The sequence below is a fragment of the Microtus oregoni genome, unplaced genomic scaffold (assembly GCF_018167655.1).
Source record: "Microtus oregoni isolate MIOR12 unplaced genomic scaffold, Mior012 000050F_006, whole genome shotgun sequence".
NCBI lineage: Eukaryota > Metazoa > Chordata > Mammalia > Rodentia > Cricetidae > Microtus > Microtus oregoni.
In genome coordinates this window covers 697,377-706,235 of record NW_024543230.1, presented here as the reverse complement: position 1 = coordinate 706,235, position 8,859 = coordinate 697,377, and the positions used below count along the sequence as shown (strand labels likewise).

Genomic DNA, 8,859 nt, shown 5'->3' with positions numbered 1-8,859 from the left:
AAACCAACCAATCCAGAAGCAGAAAACCAGCCAATCCCTGAGCAGAAAAACAATCTCTGAGTAGAAAACCAGACAATCCCTGAGCAGAAAACCAGCCAATCCCTAAACAGAAATACAATCCCTGAACCGAAAACCAGCCAATCCCTGAGCAGAAAAACAATCCCTGAACCGAAAACCAGCCAATCCCTGAGCAGAAAAACAATCCCTGAACCGAAAACCAGCCAATCCCTGAGCAGAAAAACAATCTCTGAGTAGAAAACCAGACAATCCCTGAGCAGAAAACCAGCCAATCCCTAAACAGAAATACAATCCCTGAACCGAAAACCAGCCAATCCCTGAGCAGAAAAACAATCCCTGAACCGAAAACCAGCCAATCCCTGAGCAGAAAAACAATCCCTGAACCGAAAACCAGCCAATCCCTGAGCAGAAAAACAATCTCTGAGCCGAAAACCAAACAATCCCTGAGCAGAAAAACAATCCCTGAGCCGAAAACCAGCCAATCCCTGAACAGAAAAAACAATCTAGCCAATCTGAGCTCAAGGGACTGAAATCTAATTCCCACCCTTAAAATCTTCTCCAGTGAAAAACTCCTCCACTAAGAAACCCTATATAAATTCTGCATCTGGCCGGGCAGTGGTGGCCCAAACGTTTAATCCTAGCACTCGGGAGGCAGAGGCAGGTGGATCTCTGTGAGTTTGAGGCCAGCCAGATCTACAACAGCTAGTTCCAGGACAGGCTCCAAAGCCACAGAGAAACCCTGTCTCGAAATACCAAAGGGGAAAAAAAATCCTGTGTCTGTTAAGTTTGGTGTTGCTCTTTTTCCACCCTGGCAGAGGCAGTCACTCTCCTGCATTCCTTCCTCTTGAATGAGGTTTGAGTGAAGACTCCGGAGCAGAGGCAGAGCGGGGAAGGGCTTGTAACACCCAGCAGAATGGAGTTGTTACATGCTGGGGCACCAGCCAAACTGTTACATCTATGGTTCAGGAAGCCCTCTCCTATCAGAGCAGAGTTGTTACAAATTGAACAAACCTTTCCCCGGAGCCAGAATGTATGCATCCCTGACCAGTGTTATTTCCTGGTCCCCGCAGCCAGAATATGCTTCCATCCAAGCTGTAACACTCAGCATTCCCTGGTCCCTGACTACCGGTATACTTTTCCATCTGAGCTGTAGCACTTATTCCTTGGCTCTCGACTGCCAGAATCCCTTTCCATCTGAGCTGCAATGCTTACATAATCTACACACATTTCCCAAAAGACTTTAAATCATCTCTAGAATGTATAAATGATATGAAGTTATGGTAATTTGTTCAAAGGATAACCAAAATCTGCAAGTTTTAAACACGTGTGCATCACTATATGGTGGGAAGTGAACCGAGGACCTTGAGCATGCCTCACAACTGTTCAACCACAGAATTGCACCCTCCACCCTTTCGCCCCACTAATATTCCCCCCAATGTGATTACTTCAATCCAAGAAAGTGGATTTCAGAGATGTAGCTAGCCAGCCCTATGTTCTGGAGGGAGGTATTGACATGCCAGCTGAATGTGGCTGCTTTATTTAGATTGTAAGAAAATGTATTGCATTGAGAATGTAGCTTTCAAAATTATCATTCCTTAAGATCTAATTGAGTTGGCCAATTTAAAAACTGTACAAATGATGGTGTTCTGCATACAGTCCCCAGTGCTGCAATCCACAGAGGTCTGTCTAGGACTAGTGAGGTTGAATGAGTGACTGCATATGCAAAGGAAGTTGTGAAGCATTTTGAAAATAAGTGTTGGGCAAGTGGAAACCCCTTCGGCAGCATCCTGAGGCCTAGGAGCATGCTCTATCCAAAAACTAGTACGTTTACATTTCCCAGGAACGTTTTATTTCAGCAAATATCATGAGTCATATTAAAGTCCAAAAAATCTTGTACTCAGTTTGTAAGTTTACTTTCATAGTGGATTTATATAAGAAGCTGAGTGTACAGCTAGGCAGTTTTTGTTCTCAGTCCCTCCTGGGGACTGTAGATTTTTGCCTACACAAAAGAAGAAACTATTACTAACTCAGGGTGTAAGACAGGGAATATGACTCGTGCCAGCAATCTCTGCACTCAGGAGGCTGAGGCAGGAGGATTGGCAAAAATTTAAATCCAGCCTGGACTGCCCTGTAGGGCCCTGCACATAAAATAAAATAGCATGATGTAATCGTTCCATATCTTCACTATTCAAGGTGTCACAATGACGCATCAACCTCTCCTCTATGCTTATTTGAACCTCCATGTTTTGAGTTTTGTCAGAATTTGCATGTCAGATTTCCTTGTACTTCTTGCCATACGACAATTTGTTGGAACATTAGCTGGAAAAGTGGATGTGATGGGAAATCACACATCTAAAAGTAAGAGCCAGACAAATTTTTGTAATGGCCATGATAGAAGTTGTGGCTAAGAATGCTCTCAAAGCAAGGGAATAGGGTCCATGCCCAGACTGAAGTCTGCAGAAATAGCTATAATTGTCCAAACTATCCATGGTAAGGTGTAATCTCCAGGGATCAAAGCATTACCTATTATTTATTTATTTTTTCAAACATATTATTTTTTGCTTTATAAATAATACCATTCAAAATTTCCACCTCCTCCCCTCCTCCCATTTCCCTCCTGCTCCCCCACTAACCCTCCCCCTGCAGTCCTAAGAGAGGGCAGGTACCCTGCCCTGTGGGAAGTCCAAAGCCCTCCCCCCTCCATCCGGGCCTAGGAAGGTGTGCATCCAAACAGACTAGGATCCCAAAAAGCCCGTCCATGCAGTAGAATCAAAACCGAGTGCCTTTATCATTGGTTTCTCCGTCAGCCCCCATTGTCAGCCACATTCAGAGAGTCCGGTTTATATTTTTGTATTTATTCTCTCTCTCTCTCTCTCTCTCTCTCTCTCTCTCTCTCTCTCTCTCTCTCTCTCTCTCTCTCTCTCTCTCTCTTTCTGTTTTTAACAAAGACAAATTCTCCCTCAAGAAGCAATCTCATATCCGGAAATAACTATTCTGAACCAAGGCCTTTTCAGTTTCATGACCTAGGACAAGAAATTCTTTAGTCTTGAGTGCTATTTTGGATTTCTGAAGTTAGTGTAAACAACTCCACAAAGCTGGTAACTTAAGACAATGAAAATTTCAATTTCTTTTCAGGCAGTTCTGGAGGCTGAAAGTCTGAGGTCTGGGAAGGCCACACTCACTCCAGAGTTGCAAGGAGGAGAAATAGTTCCTTCTCTTTCAGCTTCTGGTGGCTGCACATACCTTCTGGTACTCGTGACTTCATCTTTACATTGCATCTTAGTCGTGACAACATTTACCAGGTTTGCCTTATGTCTGTAACCACACTGTCACAAGGCTTCAGGCATAATGATCTACTTCAGTATATAGTCCTCAATTCAAAATCCTTAACTGAATCTACTATTTTTCTCATCTACAGTAATATTCACAGGCTCCACATATGAAGATGTAGATATATCTTTTGAGTGAGCTGCTTTTCAACCTACCACAGAGCATGGTTTAAATCACTGGTTCTAGCCGGGCGGTGGTGCACACCTTTAATCCCATCCCTCAGGAGGCAGAGGCAGACAGGTCTCTGTGATCTACAAAGAAATCCTGTCTCGAAAAAACAAAGTCAACCAACCAATCACTGTTTATTCTTTGAACCATAGCACGTAGAGCTTGTCTACTTATGAGTCCTCATATAAGCTATGAGATTGTGAGGGCTACAGAGACAAGCAATGAGTTCACAATTTGGATGAAGGGTTTGGGGTTTCAGGTGTCTTGTTGTTACCATGGACTGAACCCAGTGTCTTGCACACACTAGGCAAGTGTTCTATCACTGAGCTACATCCGTAGACCAGGCTTTAGTCACTGAGTCAGAGTTCCTCCTTCATTTTCATACTGGGGTTTACAGATAAATAAATGACAACAAAGCGGTTGATAAAATCAGTTTATGATCATTTCTATCATAACAAGAACAGCTAACACAAAATAATTGTAATCTAATTAAAACATTTAATAAACACCTCTGCTTAATAATTGTAAGCATTTTCCATGTCCTACAGTGGCAAGGAATTACAATGAAATTACACACATATACATACATATCATCCTTTCCAATTTGACAGAATATGGTGTGTCAGTCTCAGCAAAACAGGAGATGTTAGGAACAAAGTGTGCCTCATTTTAAAGTTAGGCCACATGTTCAAGTCTGATTTGAGAGGCTTTTAATTTGTACTTTATCACACTCCTGACTCCTGTGGATGTATATAGCTTTTCTGCCAACACCAACACAGGGAGAGCACACAGGCCTACTTTACACAGTCTCTGAAAAATATGGGCTAGATAGGAGTCACCCATATGATTATCTGAAAATAGAAGCTGAGCAGGACCAGGGGCAAGTGATTTACAGAGGGCATGCTGACTAGTGCAGGACAATGAGAAAAACAGGATAGGACATAGGGAGGGGAGGGAAAGAGATGAAGGCAAACAAACTGCTTTTGCCATTATTTGAAGAGAGGCTCTGGAATAGGTTATGCAGTATGAATTGGTTATTCTTAAGGCAAAAAAATCATTGTAGCTTGAACCCTCACCATCAGGCAGACCCTGGACACAAGTGCACAGGTTGGTAGTGTGATCATGACACTCTTATAGGCAGGGAAGCTCTTCTATGTATTTGGTTGGAAGTGTCTCCCCAGCCCCTGGGTCCACGTGTCCTGGGAGTCTGAAATGCATCCCAGGCTCCTCCTCTGGGAGTTGCCTCAGTTCAGACTCCACCTACGAGAAAGCATCCAAAAGATGACCCCTCCCCAGAGAGACTCAAGACCACGGCCACATGGTATTTAAATCACACCACCCCCAAACAAACACGTGGTCTTTCCAGTCTTCCTTTCCCCTCTCCGGGGGTTTTTCCGGTCTTTCTGCCGGGAGCGCTGGCTTCCATTAAACCTGGGCCTTTACTTCCGTGATATCTGTTAGGGAAAAAAACAAAAAACAAAAACAAAAAAACAAAACAAAACAAAAACACAAAACAAAACCTTGGCTTTTTCTAACTCGGTTTGATTTGGTCTGATTTGGATTATTGCATCGACTGAGAGGCTTAACGGGGTGTAAAAACTTTTCATCTCCAGAAGCTTAAATGGGTCACGATGAACTATCACATAAAATGAATTTCAACTTCACAGTGATTGGTAACCTTGTGAATCAACCTCCAACAAATGAGAAAGGGGAGGAACAGTTGAAAGATCTCTGCACGCAGATATTGAACCTCTCAAACCGAATTAAAGGTGAAAAGTCCAGATTTAATGAGTACGAGCTCCCAGATGATTTCTCGACCACCAGAGAGAAGGGGGAAAGAGAGCAATAAACCCCATAGCCGGTCTCTAGGGGGACAGTTTAGATGCCCTGTAGGTGTGGTCTTGAGCATCTCTGGGGGAGGAGCTGACAAAGGGCGGGTTTTCTCATGCCTGAAAGGGTTTGAAGAGAGATGGCGGGAGGGAGGGGGGACCAGTAGGTTTCCACCTGAACACCAGTTATTTTACATGCTTCGGCATAAAAGATGCTCGGCTGTAACAGTGAGCTAGCCCGCCAACGCCTAGCAACTCTCAGGGCTGGAGGTTGGAGTGGGCAGCGGACGTCTGCGGAACGCTTGGTGGGGTGGGACCGTGTCCTAGGTGACACCGGAAGGATACCGCGAGATTCTCAGGAGCTGCGACCTTCGCAAAGGCTTTTGGAACCCGGTCCGGTATGGCTACTGAGGCTGCTGCTACTCCCTGGAGGCCGCAGGTCTGGCCCGATCGGTCTCAGGGGAGGGGGTGGACAAGGCGGGATGTTGCGGTTCCTCTTTCTGAATCAAGGCTAGAAACGTACAGCCACAGGAGGCTCAAAGAGACGGGAACTGAAATGAGGTGGGAATAAGACTGAACGAACTCACGGCGACTGTTGATGACGGCACACCGGGGTGTATCGCTGTTTCCGGAGTGCTGATCTCGGTGTTTGGTTTTTGTTTTTGTTTTTTGTTTTATTTAGGTTGTTGGCGGTCCGCGAGCAGCCGTCTGCAAGGATGGACGCTGAAAGATAAAGCGGAGAAAAGATCTCGGAAGAAAGTGTTGCTGGCCGGTACTCATTGGGCCCTTGGTTTCAAATTCATTCGGTCTTAGGTGGGGTGGTTGTTTTTTAGTACAAATTATTGACTGCTGCTGCTGGTACATTCTGTGGCTTCCCTGAAGGCTGTGTGCTGGGAGGAAATTAGGTTTTATTTTCGCCGCACTTTACATTCTGAAGTTGTTATTTATTTTTGAATTGGAGCAATCACAGCACAGAGTTAGGAATCTGGAGACTGCCCTGGGGGAAGGATTGGACCGCTTTCACAGCTTTTGGGCAGCAAGTAAAGCAATACTTTGCTCCAGACATCCCCCCCCCCCCCCGCCGCCCGCAGTGCCTTTTAGCTCCCTGTGCAGCTGTTTGTCAGAAGTGGGGAGCAGAGGAGATCTAGTAATACTTCAGGCCCAAAGTGGTTTATTGCTGGCAAGAGAATTTGATACTATACTTAAGAGCAGGACCCCTCTGGGAAAATCAGTCTTAACTGAGGTCAAAGTCTACCCTTTCTCTTGGATCTGTCTGTAATCTGTTTAGGACGTAGCAACGCTCCAAGCATCTGAAATTCTTCTGTGCTAGTTGTTTGTTTAATAAGCCAATCAGTTGACAGCATGAAACCCTAAACTCATCAAAATCTGAAGTAAACTTTTAATGAGTCTGAACGGCCCAACCTTCTTCTTTGTTAACGATAGACTAGAGTGTAGAAGGTAATCCAAGTTACTAATTCTTAAATTTGTCTGTGCATCGTCTTTATCTGAGGGACTTGTTAAGACGCAGACGAATGGGCTTCACTAATAGAATTCTTCCATCAGTTTTTGTGGGATGTTTTCCAGATTTTAGATGTCTAACAATTTCCAGGAAAAAGCATTCACCATAGGCCCACCCTTGGAAAATTGTTGAGCTGTTATTCATGTGTCTTACATGTGTATCAGCATAACTATGGATGTGACCCAACACATTGCTAGGCCACAACTTTCTGTTACAATGTCAAACATTTGAACACATCCTGGAACAGAGCTCACCTGTAAACATGAAAGTGTTGCTGGAGGGCTTCAGTGCAAGTTACCAAGTAGTGTTCCTGCTGACCTGGCTCAGAATGCTCTCTTCTAGTAGCAAGAAAAATAGTATTTATTTTGTTAAAATTAAGGAAAGACCTGTCGTCTTCTTCTTCTTCTTCTTCTTCTTCTTCTTCTTCTTCTTCTTCTTCTTCTTCTTCTTCTTCTTCTTCTTCTTCTTCTTCTTCTTCTCTCTCTCTCTCTCTCTCTCTCTCTCTCTCTCTCTCTCTCTCTCTCTCTCTGCCTTGCCCTTGGCAGTGTTATAGGAAAAAAAATGAAACAAATATTAGGAAATACGTGACTATAGTTTGAGCTATGGAATCAGGTTAAAAGAACTGGGAACTAGTCCTTCCTCCACATACCAGGACCTTTAGGTTGATCCATTCCTACTGCCAAATGGTATTTCTTGTGGGATTCCTAATTCCTGGGGACTCATAGCACTTGGGAACTCTTGGAAGCCTAAAACACTCCCAAATGGAGTTTGTTTACATGTCACCTGGAAAAATTTGTGTCTATATGTGTGCATACTGATGCCTGTGTGTGCCAGTGCTCCACCTTGTACCATCTGTTAAGTAAGAAATAAGAAAAAGGTCAACTCCACTGGCACAAGAAATCCAATTAGGCCAAATCAAAATGCCCATCATCTTATTAAGAATGGCCTAGCACATGGTGGGGAGACATGACATCAGGGAGCCCATGCAGACCTGAAAAGCACGTGTTTCTCCTCCAGAGAGGTGTCAGGACCTGGCATGCTGGGATTTGGAGTCCAGACCAAAGCAACTCTGGGAGTAAGGGAAGCTGGGATGGATGCCAGGGGCTGGGGGCTATGCTCCCAACTCAGCACCATCCACCGTTTTTTTGAGAGAGGTTCATGTTGTACTGTCACTCAAAAAGATCTGCCTGCCTCTGCTTACTGAGTCCTGGGACTAATGTGCACCACCACACTCGGGTTCAGCTGGTTTTTTGACACAGGGGTTTGTTTATCTCTGCCTAATAGTGGTAGGGCCACTGAAATGTCCAAAGCGAGTGAGAAGACACGAGATGCAAACAAACCCATTTAGGAGTTTATTAGAAGAGAGGGGTGCTCACAGGCCTGAGGAAACGTGTGGGGATGGGGGAGAGGGCAAAGATGGCGTGTCTAGCTTTTAAAGACTGCCTAGCACATGCGCACAGGGGCAAGACGTGACCATGTCAGACACTGATGACGCAGATGGCGGGCGACCCACACATGCTCAAAAGGGCTTAAGTCACACTTGTAGGTAACCACGCAGGTGCACCCGTGGGTCACGAGGGCCCTTTTGTTTATTAGAAAAATTTGGGGAGTTCGAAGATCTTAATGGGTGGGAATGGGGCACCATAAAGTCTCTCATGACTGCTTCACGCTGACTTTGTGGGTGTCGAGTTGGGATGTTTGACCACATCCTGGGGTGGCTGATCACGGCTGTATTTTCCAGGCTCTGAGGAACTGGGTCGGCTGGTAGTTTGGACCTCGCAAGATGCTGGAAGGAGAAAAATTATGTTTGGGAGGGAAAAAAATTAGATCCTAGTGATTAATAGAGGAGAGTCCCAAGATGGAAGATAGAGGGGGAGGGGGTTTAGGGGTTCCCCATACCAGGAATGACAAGAAAAGAATTTTAAATGATACTTATTGGGTGAGTCTGGCCTCTGTTTAGGTAGGGCAAATTGGCTCCCTGGAGCTTATAAGAAT

At 44.8% G+C, this 8,859-nt stretch overlaps 1 protein-coding gene across 7 annotated transcripts in view; it reads left to right on the top strand.

Moving 5' to 3' along the window:
- The first annotated feature begins 5,500 nt into the window (after positions 1–5,500).
- The window catches only part of LOC121436899 (protein NYNRIN-like), a 43,710-nt gene continuing 40,351 nt past the window's right edge, over positions 5,501–8,859 (top strand). For 4 of the 7 annotated variants that reach the window (XR_005972864.1, XR_005972869.1, XR_005972863.1 and 1 more), the window contains exons 1-2: positions 5,501–5,784; positions 6,028–6,117. The gene's annotated coding sequence lies outside the window, so the exon portion shown is untranslated. The other 3 variants (XR_005972866.1, XR_005972867.1, XR_005972865.1) reach the window with 3 other exon arrangements.